General features: G+C 35.1%; 1 non-coding gene across 1 annotated transcript; it reads left to right on the forward strand.

Annotated features, from left to right (window-relative positions):
• The first annotated feature begins 14,173 nt into the window (after nucleotides 1-14,173).
• LOC122110497 lies at nucleotides 14,174-14,279 on the forward strand. The gene has a single exon (XR_006147881.1). It is a non-coding gene; the product is annotated as a U6 spliceosomal RNA (small nuclear RNA).
• The last annotated feature ends 342 nt before the right edge of the window (nucleotides 14,280-14,621 follow it).

Below are 14,621 nucleotides of genomic sequence, written 5' to 3' on the forward strand. Positions count from 1 at the left end.
CAGGACGAAAAGTTCAAAACTGTTACAGAGATATTGAAGGAAATATGCTATTTGGATTTGAAAACTAAAAAGGTATAGACAAGTTCAATAAGAACAGTGTTTTGGCGATATCTCCATGATGAAATAACCTTGTCATTCAAACTGCCACAAATTCTTATATGTAGGAAGTGCTCTGATAAACTTCAAGCTTTTATTGAATGGAAGAGTTCAGACATTACCCTCATTACTAGGATTAAATTCCTAAAAAGATAAGGCATTTTGCTTTAATGCCTTTCTTTCATTTTCTCTTACACATTGGCAAGTAGGGAAGGATTCTTATGTAACAATAATACAATGTTGACTTGTAATAACACAACATCTAGGATCTAGTGTTAATTCAGATATTTACTAATTAGCTCCAAAATTTATGGATATTTATATTTCTCCTGGGTAAACTAATGAGCTCCAAGAAAATTGTACACCCTCTAATGTGGGCATAGGGTTATACTGTGGAACTTTCCCGTTCAGATAGGGAGTACTACCCTATTGTTTAACATGGAGAACCTACCCTCATACATAGACTGTGTGTGTGCAAACCAGAAGTGGTATTTGAACAAGGGAAAACATGGGACCTATGTTTCTTTGGGGCTGGATTACTTCACTTAATATAATTTTTTCTAAGTCTTTCCATTTCCTAACAAATGGAGCATTATTATTCTTTCTGATGGAGGCAAAGAATTCCTTTGTGTATATATACCACATTTTCTTGACCCATTCATCTACTCAATGGCATCTGGATTGGTTCCTTATCTTAGCTCTGGTAAATAATGCTGTAATAAACATAGTTGTGCTGGAAGATTTAGTATGGTCTTGTTTGTGATCATTTGGGTAAATGTCCCAAAGTGGGATTGCTGGGTCATAGGAGAGCTCTAGGAGTTTTTTGAGGAACCTCCATACAACTTTCCAAAGTGGTTGAACAAGTTTACACTCCCAATAACAATGAAGTAAGGTTCCCTTCTGGCCACATCCACTCTAGCATCTGTTATTTTTGTTCTTGCCTATGGCCATTCTAACTGGGGTGAGGTGGTATCTCCATGTTGTTTTGATTTGCATTTCTCTTATGGCTGGTGAGGTCGGGCATTTCTTCATGTGTCTATTGGCAATCCTTCTTTCCTCTTCACAGAATTTTCTCCGTAAGTCTTTAGCCCTCTTATTTTTATTTATTTATTTATTTTTATTTTGAAAATACTGTACAGAGGAGTTAAAATTACATGGGCAAGATAATGAGTACATTTCTTATCAAACATTTTAGCCTCCTCCTTTGTTTCCCCTTCCCATCCCTTCCCATCCTCCCCCCACCCCCCAATCCTCCTCGCCCCCCCCCCCATGAAAGTTGTAAAGTTCATTTTCGACATAACGACTTGTACATCTCATTGTTGCAATGTAGCCCACTTATTTATTGGGCAGTTATTTCTTTGAGGATTTGTTGTTGGGGGATTTAATGTTTTGAGTTCCAGGTATAGTTTACATATGATAACCTTGTCCATTGTATGGCTAGTGAATATCTTCTCCCAATAAGTAGGCTTTCTATTGATCTTGCTATCTATATCCTTTGCCATGCAGAAGCTCTGCAACTTAATGCAATCCCATTTTTCCAAATTTTCTTTGATTTGTTGTGTTTCTGTATCTCTTTTAAGAAACTTTAGGTTTATGTCAAAGAGACCTAGTAATGATTTCAGACTTGTAGTGTTTTCAGAGTGTCTGCTTTGACTCCGAGGTCCTTGATCCATTTGGATTTGATTCTGGTGCAGGATGACTTTATGGATCTATTTTTGATTTTCTACAAGTGATTAACCAATTTTGCCAGCACCATTTACTGAAGAGGCTGTCTTTATTCCATTCTATTTTTTTAGTTCCCTTATCAACTATTAGATGACTATAGGTCTGTGGGTTTATTTCTGGGTTTTCAATTCTATTCCATTGATCCTGAGGTCTGTTCTTGTGCCAGTGCCAAAATGTTTTGATTACAATGGTTTTGTAGTAGTGTTTGAAATTTGGTATTGATATTCCTCCAGCACTGTTCTTTCTGTTAAGGATCATTTTTGCTATTTGGGGTCTTTTATTGTTCCATATGAATTTTTGGATTGCCTTTTCTATTTCCTTGAAGAATGATGTTGGAATATTGATAGGTATCACACTGAATTTTAGATAGCCTTGGGAAGTTTTGCCATTTTCACGATGTTGATCCTTCCAATACAGGAACATGGGAGTTTTTTTTTTTTTTTTGCCACTTTCTAAGTTCTGTTTTGATTTCCTTTTTCAAGTTTTTAAAGTTTTCATCATAGAGATCCTCCACTTCTTTGGGTATGTTAATTTCTAGGTATTTTATTTTTTGTGGGGCTATGACAAATAGAGTTGTTTTCTGGTTTTCAGCATGCTTTTCTCATTGTTGGCATACAGAAAAGCCATTGATTTTTGAGGGTTAAATTTATACCCTGCTACTTTACCAATATTTTGAATCAGCTTAAGTAATTTGAGAGTGGAGTCCGTGGGCTTCTTTAAATACAAGATCATGTCATCTGCAAAGAGGGAGAGTTTTACTTCTTCTTTCCCTATTTGGATCCCTCTAATGTTTGCATCTGGTTTTATGGTTTAACTAGGCATTTAATTCTAAATTGAAGAGAAGTGGAGACAGTGGACCTCTTTGTCTAGTTCCTGAGTTAAGAGGAAATGGCTTTAGTTTTTCACCATTAAGTATAATGCTGGCTGTAAGTTTGTCATATAGAGCCTTTGTTGTACTGAGGAATGTTCCCTGGATTCTTAATCTTTGCAGAATCTGCAACATAAAGGGGTGTTGGATCTTGTCAAATCCTTTTTCTGAATCTATTGAAATAACCATGTGGTTCTTGTCCTTGCTCTTGTTGATGTGATGAATTATATTAATTGATTTGTGTATATTGAACCAACTTTGCATGAAATGAATCCTGAAATGAATCCTGTTTGATCGAGGTGTATGATTTTTTTGGATGAATTGTTGAAGTCGATTGGCCAAAAGTCTGTTGAGAATTCCTGCATTAATGATCATCCAAGAAATGGGTCTATAGTTCTCTTTCTTTGAAGACTCCCTGCCTGGTTTTGGGATGAGGGTTATGATGGCTTCATAGAATGAGTTCGGTAGTGAACTTTCTCTTTCAATTTCATTGAAGATTTGGAGGAGTGTTGGTGTGAGCTCTTCTTTGAAGGCCTTGTAGAATTCCACTGTAAATCCATCGGGATCTGGGCTTTTGTTAGATGGGAAGACTCTTACTGCTGTTTCTATTTCAATGTTGGATATGGGCCTGTTAAGATGGTTTAACTCATCTTGGTTTAGTTTCTGCATGTCAATATTTGCTAGGAAAAGGTCCATTTCTGCCAAGTTCTCAAACTTATTAGCATAAAGTTTTGAGAAGTATTCCCTTATAATGTTCTGAATCTTGGTTGTTTCTGTGGTGATGTGTCCATTCTCATCTCTGAGTTTATTTATTTGGGTGTGTTCTCTTCTTTTTCTGGTAAGATTTGCTAAAGTTCTGTCAATTTTGTTAATTTTATCGATGAATCAACTCTTTCTTTTGTTGATTCTTTCTATGGTGTTTTTGGATTCTAATTCTTTAATTCTGATTTAATATAAATCATTTCTTTCCATCTACTGGATTAGGGATTATCTTCCTGCTCTTATTCAAAGAGGCTCTCAGGTGTCCCATTAAATTGTTGGTTTCAGATATCTACAAGTTGTTTGTGTTGGAACTCAGGGCTATAAACTTGTCTCTAAGTACTGCCTTTGCTGTGTCCCAGAGTAGGTGGTAATTTGTGTGTTCACCTTTGATGAATATCATGAATATTTGAATTTCCTTTGTAATGTCTTTCATGACCCACTGGTCATTCCACAGTGTGTTTATCAGCCTCCATGTGTTACAGGACTTTCTTCGGTGGCTTTTGGTGGTGAGTTCTAATTTTATTCCCTTGTTGTGTGAGAGAATGCAAGGTATAACTTCTATGTTTCTGAATTTGGAAAAGTTTGTTTTGTGACCTAAAGTGTGGTCTATTTTGGGAAATGTGCCATGAGCTGCTGAGAAAAACGTGTATTCTGATGCTGCTGGGTGAAATATACGGTAGATGTCTGTTAAATATAGTTGATCTATGCAGGTGTTTAGATATGCAGTTTCTGTGTTTAGTTTTTCCCAAGTTGATCTATCTAGTGGGGAAAGTGGTGTGTTAAAGTCCCAAAAAATTAATGTCTTTGGATCTATGTCAGATTTGAGGGAAAGTAGTGTTTCTTGAAGAAATTTGGGTGCTTGGTTGTTTGGCGAATAGATATTTCGAATTGTAATATTCTCCTGAAGGAGAGATCCCTTAATTAGTATGTAACAACCTTCCTTATCTCTTCTCACTAATTTTAATTAGAAGTCTATTTTATCTGTTATTAGGATTGCAACTTCCGCCTGTTTATGTGGGCCGTTTGCTTGGTAGATTTTGTTCCAGCCTTTCACATTGAAAATGTGTTTGTTTTTATGGGCAATATGAGACTCCTGAAGGCAGCAGATAGAAGGATCTTGCTTCTTAATCCAACTTGACAGTCTATGTCGCTTAATTGGAGAGTCAATCCGTTAATGTTGAGAGTTAGAATTGAGAGCTGTTTGGGAGTTCCTGCCATTTTATGCCCCTTCTTGGGGGCTGCAGCAACTGGGTTCTTCCTATGGTTCTTGGATTCTCAGTTTGAGTGCGGTTTCTTTGCCTTTATTGTGGTCTTGTTGATTTTCTATGTGTAATACATCGTTAAGTGTCATTTATAGGGCTGGTTTGGTGTATATATATTGTTTCAGTTGTTCTTTGGTATGGAAGGTTTTTATTTGGCCTTCGGTTATGAAGAAGAGTATAGCTGGGTACAGTATAATTGGATGATAATTGTTTGTCTTTAGGGCATGGCAGCTCTTCTTGCTGTAATTTTCTCCACTGAGATATCTGAGGTTATTCTAATTGGTTTCCTTTTGTAAGTGGTTGATCTTTTCTCCTTGACTGCTTTAAGGATTTTTTCCTTGGAATTGATGCTGTGGGGATTATAATGTCACGGTGTGATATCCTGTCACGGTCTGGTCTATTTGGGGTTCTAAAAGCTTCTTGAATCTGAATAGGTCTATCTTTTTGCATGTTTGAGAAGTTCTCTGCTTGGAAAATGTTAACCAAATTTCCTAGACCATTAACTTCTGACTCTAGGTGCTCCTCTACACCCATTATCCTCAGATTAGACCTTCTGAGGGTGTCTTCCAAATGTTGAATAGATCTAGCATATTTCTTGGATTTGTCTGGATATTTGTATGTTCTTTCTGTATAATAACCTCGCTGTCTTCAATCCCTCATATTCGATCTTCTACATGGTCTTCCATACTCTCAAGACTTTCCACTTTGTTTTTAATTTCTTTTCCTTCTATTTGGTCAGCTTTGATGACTTCAAATTCTTTGTTGGAGCTTTGTTTTAGATCTTATATGAACTTCATTATTTCCTTAATTTGGTGTTGTGTTTATTCTCAAATCACTTAGTTGATCGGTTATGGTTTCCTTGGACTCCCATTCCTTCTGTTGGGCTCCATTCAACATTCCCTTTCTGGTCTCCCTGACTTCTTTCAGCTGTCTTTTATTGGATTCCATGAATCCATTTTTGTGCTAGAACACTATTTTAAGGCAAGCATCAACCAAAGTCCTGTAGTTGCACAGTCAAAAGTCTGGGCATTTTGTCAGTATCAATTTATGGGCCTTTGTCAGTATCAAAGATGGAGCTCTCTGGTGGTGGGAGAGGGGCCACCTTCCTTCCTCTGCTTTCTGAGAAGGAGTGAGGATGTCAGGGTTCTATTCATGTCAGAATCTTGGTGACTGGGCCCTCTATGGTCTGTGATATGCAGCATGAATATATCTGTTCCTTGTCAGTTCTTCCTGGTGTTGAGTAGAATACGCACACTGTGTCTGGCATCTTTTTGACTGGACTCTCTCTGTAGGCATGTTGGCTCTGGCCGCTGATTCTCTGATCTGTTTCCTTGCCTGGATATTCCATCTCTGGCCAAACTCTCTGTACTGTGATGGCACACTGGGTGTGATTCTCTAGCCTAGGACTGTTGACTGGAACACTAAAACTGTTGTCTACATGATAGCTCGTTTAGCCTAGATCTTCTGCCATCTTCATCCGAACTCTAGATTATGACTTTTTATACTCTAACTTGGGACAATGATCTGCTGTAAGTTACTTTCCTCTCTTCTCCTTCTTTTGCCCTGCCACTTACATAATTTTTATTTAAAGAAACATATTTGAGCTTGTATTTCTAAATTCTTTAAAATTATCTGAATTTCTTCATACTTCTGGCAGACTCCTATATCTTTCTCAAGGGAATATTTTGTCACTACCATTTTTATCCTATATAATATTAGATATCTTCCTGCCTAATTCAGTGCAAGATATAAATTACATTCATCCAGATATTTCAACACTTGTACCACCATAAAATCCTTTCTTACGAAGAAATCATGATTTTAGTATTTCTGGGGAGGTGTCATCTGTCATTTTTGAATGACCCTAAGTAATACTTACATGCAAACATTTTCAAACCAATATGCCATTCAGTAGATGAACGAATCAACAAAATGTGATATATATATATATGTATATATATCACATTTTGTGGACATATATATATATATGGTTGAACTCTATGCTTCCAATTCAAAAGGAAATGGAAAGATTTTTTAAAATCCTGCTAAATAAAATAAGCCAGACTCAAAGAAACAGATTCCATAGTTTCCCTCATTTGTAATAATAGGATATGTATAGAATAACACTAGCAGATGAGCAGAATGGCTCAAAAGCTTTGCATATAGGACCATACAAGATCATGTTGAGCAAAATAAACACCTAGATATGGAAACAGAGGTTTTTCTTTGTGTTTTTTTCTAATGTACTATGTGATTTCTTTTGTGTTTTCCCCTATAGTTTATCCCCTGCTGTATTTGATTTCAGTACTGTGTGTATTGCACATGCATTTATCTTAACTTGAGAAGACAAGATGAACAACAAATTGGGGAGACAAAGGACAAAGGGCAAACCAATGCAATAGCAGTACTCACAAGACAACATGTTGGAAATTTACATTACAACTTGTGAGGGGTTTGGGGGGAAAGGAAAAGTGTGAGAAAAATGAGGTACATGTTATGTATTCACTACCTTACAATTAATGCAACCCCTGTATATATCACCTTAAAAATAAAATTAAACAAAAATAAGTTACATAAAGTATACTTTCACTGTATTGCTATAGTAAATATTATCCTATGTGCATTACCTTTTAAAAAATCAACACTATTTGCCATCTAATTTGAATCAATTACACCTTTCTTTATCAGAGGTTCATCAACTTGAATGTTATCCAAATATACAATATTTTCACAATATATCTGTCATAATTTTCAAAAAAAATTATAAGTTAATATTGTCCCATAGTAAAACAGAAAACAGTTTAATTCTATGGAAACTCCTAACTTTTAAAACTGAATAATTGTTAAAAGAACAGAATATATGTGTTCTTCAAAGTTCTTACAAATACTAACTACTCATTTTCAAATTCTGAACATTCCATATCAGAGATATTCAAAATATTACCTGTTTGTATGTTATTTAATTCTGAATAACTGCAGTTTCTAATGGGGTGCTACATATTGAGAAATCAACAAAAAAACAGCCACATTCTGGTGGAGGATATAACTACGAAGTATGTGTAATAATTAATTCCTCAAGAGTAAACATTTGTTCATCATAGTAAGCTATTATTTCTGTGATCATCAATCCCAAGCTTTTATACCATAACGTCTTCCTAGCCCAACAGTTTCCAATTTGTATGATGCACCTTAAAATTCCCTTAATTCACATCATGAATAGCTTATCACTATTGTGAAAAAATACTACACTTGTGCTAATATGATGCCTTTCCTATTGTGGAAAGTACACTACACTAAACTTTGCTGCAACATTTTTCTGATTTCTAGAAATCAGAGCACTTGCAAATATTATTTATATTTTTATCTATCATAGATATTCAGGAGGCTAAGATCAGAAGATTATGGTTCAAAGCCCACCCAGTCAGGAAGATTCCTTAGATTCTTATCTCCAATAAACTTCTCAGGAAAAGCCAGACTCAAGTGGCACTGAGGTTGAAGTTGTAGGGCATGAGCCTTGAGCAAAAACTGGCTCAAAGAGAGTGGCCAGGCCCAGAGTTCAAACCTGAGGACAAACCAAAAAATAAAACCAACTCCAACCTCGCATTTTTCTCATTGTATACAGAGGCATGTAATTAAGGAAATTTCTTCCTGTATTACAAATAGATAGAAGAACCAAGACCTCACACAATTACTGTCTTCATACCATGTTACACCAAAGCCTCAAAAAATTGCTTGTTCTAAATTAATAAATTAATATCATCCATTTGTTGGCAACTCTGTGCAGATTATTCACACTATCTCATTTTATACATGAACTGTTGGAATTATCAATTAACTAAGTTCTAATTATACCTCGCTTGAAAGAATATTTTAAGCAAATAAAATGCCTGATTCATGTGTGAATTTGTGAATTAAAACCTCTACTTAAAAAGAATTTTGTAGTATCCTATAGAATATGAAATTAGAAACACAACCAAAATATTTATTTTAAATATAAATTCTAATTTAGCAAGGTCTACAAAGTCCTACGTTAGATGAACTTTTTATTTTTCCAGGCTTAAAATTTTGTAATCCTTCATTATTTCTTTGAAATCCAACAGAATGATGCTTATTTTTTCAAATTTTTGATTGGGAATCATGAGCCATTTTGCATCTAGGAATGTTGTGTAATGCAGAGAGCATTTAAAACACAACTGAGGATTATATATGAGTTGCATTTCAATAGGAAACTTGCCTTCTCAAAACATAATGACAAAATTAGCCCAAACTTCCAAATGTGTATTCCTTTCTTGTTGTTTGGTTTGTTTCATTAAGACAAAATTATACTACCTTGTCCAGGGAACTTATCACTATGTAATCCCACTCTCTAATCTCCTCTCTTAGCTTGAGTGCTAGAATTCCAGGCTTGTATCAAATTGCCCTTCCATAGTTTGGTGGTTTATTTAATCTAGACACAGACTAGCAATTCTGAACTTCTCCTATGATCTTATTCATTAGACTGACTGCTCAAGTTGTTTATGTACTATTTTCAAAGATGTTCTATCATTTCACACAGGATATGAACATTTTCAGATGCACCTGCAGGGGTCTCTGATTCATTCTTCCATGGATCCAATCCCTTTAATAATGATTACTTGACTTTCTTTTTATCTCTGGTCCCTAGGTATGTAATATTATCAAACTTTGAATAAATTTCACTTGAGGACTTTCTAATATTAAAAATTATCACTTGATCTAGTCTTACTCAGGATATATTTTCTATTGTTTTCTAACATTTCTCCATATTCTGAGAGTTGTTTTATTTGTGCAGGTGTGTTTGCACATATATGTGCCTCTGTGTGTATGTGTATGTTTGTATGTGTGTATGCAAAAGCCTCCGCAACCTCATTCAGCAATCTTGCTCATCACTAGTATTCCATCACTTGAGTTCATGCCTATAATTCTAGGTACTCAGGAGGCTGAGATCTGAGGATTGCAGTTCAAATCCTGTATGAGTAGGAAAGAAATGTTCTGAGGCACTTATCTCCAATTAACCACCAGAAAACTGGAAGTGGCGCTGTGGCTCAACAGGTAGAGCACTAGTCTTGAGCTGAAGAGTGGAGAGATATTTCCCAAGCTGAGTTCAAACCCTGCCTCAAACATTAAAAAAAAAAAAGAAAGAAAAAAGATGAAAGAAAGAAAAAGAAATGAGATCTTGGCCACCAGTTCATTGCTAGTATAATTCCTGCTTTCTCACCATGGACTTTTTTTCCAGTTAAGTCCATGCTCTTATATCTAACTTGCTTTGGAACCAGAATTATTCTTCAATTGTACATTTTACAAATTTGCGTGATTAGCAACCATGATTTAGAGATAGAAGTTGAAAGAGAGTGGCCTCATCGTTCATGTTCTTCTTAGTATTAATTATTTCTCTATGTCACTCCCATAGATCTACATAATGGCCTTGGCTTTATTGGTTCAATGTTGTCTTATTTGCAGAGTCTTCTATAGTATATTGAACCATTAGACTTAAACACAGAACTTTTCTTTCTCTTATTATTCCTATTGTTTCTTCTACTGTTAACTTGTGTACACTTGGGAAATAATTCACAACACACACACAAATAAACTTTTCTGAGAATCTTCTCCAAGTTAAATTTAATTTAAGAGCACTTATGGAATTTGAAGTTAATGTACTCATGGATAATGGTTTCTTTTATGTTTTTATAGTAAAAAATAATGTACAGAGGGCTTAGAGTTACATAAGTAAGGTAATGAGTACATTTCTTATTGTTACATCCTCTTTTGTTTTTCCTGTGTTATCCATTCCCTCCCCATCTGCCCAATTCCCCCTCCCCTCCACAAGTTGTGAAATTCGTTTTCTACATAGTGTCTTGTTCATATCATTGTTACAATAGGTCATCCTGAATCTTTGTTTCAGCATTTTGTTGTTTCCCTTCTCCTCCCCACACTAGAAAAATGTATATGCAAGATGCAGGGCACCAACATCATATCCAGTGAAAACAGGAGTTATATCATGCGGGAAGAACATGGAGGAGAAACGAAAAAATCACATAGTACATTTTAGATACATTTAAAACAATTTCAAGAAAGAATAAAACAAGTTGTGTCCCTATCTTGGGTTTCATTTTTCTTAACATTATCTTATATGGCCATATGTACATGAATAATGTTTTTATAAGTCATTTAAATTTTATATTTTGTATTTACTAAGTTGTCTCTGAAAGGCGTGTTACCTCATGTCCAAAGATGTCTTTGTGCTAGTTCTATGAAGCCTGAAAACATTCATTTTACCTGAAGAGAGTGTCTTTCTTCAATTTTTTTAGCTCCCTTATCGAAGATTAGATGGCTATAGGTTCGTAGGTTCATTTCTGGGTTTTCAATTCTATTCCAGTAGTCCTGAGGTCGGTTCTTGGAGATTCCTCAAAAGACTCCACATAGAGCTCCCCTAAGACCCAGCAATCCCACATTTGGGCATTTACCCAAATGTTCACAAACAGGCCACATTAGAGGTACCAGCACGACTATGTTTATTGCAGCCTTATTTACCATAGCTAAGGTATGGAACCAATCCAGATGCCCCTCAGTAGATGAATGGATCAAGAAAATGTGGTATATATACACAATGGAATCCTATGCCTCCATCAGAAAGAATGACATTGCCCCATTTGTTAGGAACTGGAAAGACTTGGAAAAATTACATTAATTGAAGTAAGCCACGCCCAAAGAAACATAGGTCCCATGGTTTTCCTTATTTACAATAACTAGTATATGTCTGAGTCAAACAAAAAAGATCAGATAAGTTGATGTTAGGGAAATGAACCCTAAGATATGTATTCGAATGTTTTTTGTTCTTTCATGTGACTTTTTCTAACACATTTATAAGATGATTTCCTTGTTGCTTTTTATGTCCCTTCCCCACGGGATAACAATAACCCCTGATTTCACTGTATTTGATGTCGGTATAATTTCTGGAGGGGAATGGAAAAAAAACGAATCATTTAAATAAGGATACAGGTGGACTCATTGCAACAATGAGATGTAGAAGTCGTTATTTCAAAAACGAACTTTACAACTTTGTTGTTGGGGGGAGGAGGATTGGATGGAGGGGGGAGGGGAGGATGGGAAGGGGAAACCAAGGAGTAGGCTACATTGCTTGATAAAAAAATGTACTCATTCCAGATCTTAGATATAAATAATGCTGCAATAAACTTAGTTGTGCTCGTAGCTTTAGTGTGGTCTAGTTTGTAAACATTTGGGTAAATGCCCAAAAGTGGGACTGCACATCCCCTCCAGCATCTGTTGTTATTAGAGTTCTTGATTATACCCATTCTAACTGGGGTGAGGTGATATCTCAATGTTGTTTTGATTTGCATTTCTTTTATGTCTAGGGATGGGAAGGGGAAACCAAGGAGTAGGCTACAATGCTTGATAAAAACTGTACTCATTATCTTGCACATGTAATTGTAACCACTCTGTTCAGTATTTTCACTGTAAAAAATATATATTCATTGTTAGAAAATAAAGAATCCACGCTTGAAGAAACTGTCCCTGACTTTTTTCGAGTGTATTCTTTATTCATATAAAAATTGTCTGAAAACTTCTTCTTGAAAGTATTTCAAAAGGAAACAATGTGCCATTTGAAGGCCAGCATAGAACAAAAGGAAATAAACATTGTTTTAAAAGTTTTCTTTTGCAAGGAAACAAAGACTTGGAGGTTTTAATTTGTCTTATGCATGGATATTTCACTATTGAGATGATTCTGTTGTTGCAGGAGTCACTTATTAATTCATTTAGTCTTGTCCTGAATTCTCCAGCGCAATTAGTATTCCAAAAAAGCAGGATTCAGTGAGTATGATCAGCAAAAGGAGTCTGTTCTCAAACCAGTGCTTTATGGATGGTCCCAAAGAAATATGTGCATTTTTTTCTTGTTTGTTTAGTTTGTCCTTTTTTATGGAGCTTGAACTCAGAGGCTGGACCATGTCCCTGAAGAAATGTCTTCCCTGGCCAACTTCCCCCAAAGCTAGGACTCTACTACTTGAGCCAAACTCCATTTCTGGCGTTTTTGGTGTTTGGTTACAGATAAGAATGTGACAGACTTTCCTGCCTAGGTTGGCTTTGAACTGAGATAGTAAGAAAGCCAAGTGACATCAACTGTATCAAGATTTCTGTTTTGAACCAAGAAATACTAGACAAAGTTTAATATAAACTAATATTTGACAATTTTTAAAAGAAAAGAATATGTCTAACAAAGAATCCATAACTTAAATAACTCCACAAATGTAGGTGCACTGAATCATTTTTGACGCATTTTTTCATCTGTTTGGGAAGATAACTATTGACTTCATAGATTCTTTTTGGGGAAACTTAGTCATATTTGCCTGTTGTCACTGGCTTTGTACACATGCATGCTGTACATACTTCTAAGGGCCCTAAATAAAGGAAGTCTTGAAATTCTCAACAATATTTAAATAAGATGCTCCAGCCTAGGGTTAAGATTTTAGGTGTGGACATTTATCAACACTCCTGATTCAGACTCTACTTGATATAATTTTTCATCAATATTTTGTTTTTAGTTTTGCTCTTTGTAAATTCACATGCACCTATGAAAAATTGTGTGGCCATCCCAATAATATTCTCAAAGTACCTCTTAATCATGACTCACAAAAAGTTGTATTATATTACAACAAGGAAAAATCCTATAAATAAAGAAAACAATAATTAAATATTAATGATTACTAAAATAAAAAACAAAACAATTACCAGGGTTTTCAGTATTTGAAGTGTACATAGTAGAGTTTACTATTTTCTCATATTCCTGTACATTTAAAACTGGATAAAGCTATAAGTAGCCTTTAAATTTACTCACTAAGATTACTATTTATAGTTCATCTCATCATTTGTATGTGGATTATATCATTATTTGTTCATCACTAACATATAACGTAAAGGAGCCCTAAAGATTTAACAGAAACTGTGTACTTAAAATCTTAACTCTTCACTCTGCTTCTTTACACAGTCTTTACAACTTCTCATTAGTAAAGTTTCTATAAAATCTGAAATGTTCATATTTACTAGTACATGCTACCAGAAATATTATATACTTTATCAAAAATTTTTATGACCTGCCAAACAGTCTTAATTTTGCCATATATAAGCAAATCCCAAAATTAAACATATTTAAAACATTAAAACTTTTAACAAACCTTAACATTTGCTGCAATGATCATTATGACAAGTGCCTTTTGTAGAATAATTGAATTCCTCCTCCTACAAATCTCATGAACAACAAATATCTGGAATTATTTTGTTTTTGATATGTCAATCTTGACTTTATTCTTAAATGTGTGCTTATGTAAGAAACACATGGTTCTAAAATTTCACAATTCTTTTGAACTTATTTTTGTTGAATTGTCTAGTTTAAGAAAATCAATTACTCTTTATATATAAAAAATGTTTTGTGCTCAATTTGGCTGCACATACACTAAAATTGGAACATACAGAGAAAATTAACATGGTCCCTGCACAAGGATGATACACAAATTAGTGAATCATTCCATATTTTTACAACAACAGATGCTGGAAGGGATATGGCCAGAAGGGAAGCCTACTGCATTCTTGGTGGGAGTGTAAACTTGTTCATCCACTTTGGAAAGCAGTTTGGAGGTTCCTCAAAAGCCTCCACATAGAGCTCCCTATTATACAGCAATCCCACTTTTGGGCATTCTCCCAAATGATCACAAACCAGTCCATACTAAAACTACCAACACAACAATGTTTATTGTAGCATTATTTTCCATAGCTAAGATATGGAACCAACCCTGATGCTGCCAGGTAGAAGAATGGATCAAGAAAATGTTCTCTCTCTCTCTCTCTCTCTCTCTCTCTCTCTCTCTCTCTCTCTCTCT

Source organism: Dipodomys spectabilis, unplaced genomic scaffold, assembly GCF_019054845.1.
Source record: "Dipodomys spectabilis isolate Male_0828 unplaced genomic scaffold, ASM1905484v1 ptg000078l, whole genome shotgun sequence".
Taxonomy (NCBI): Eukaryota; Metazoa; Chordata; class Mammalia; order Rodentia; family Heteromyidae; genus Dipodomys; species Dipodomys spectabilis.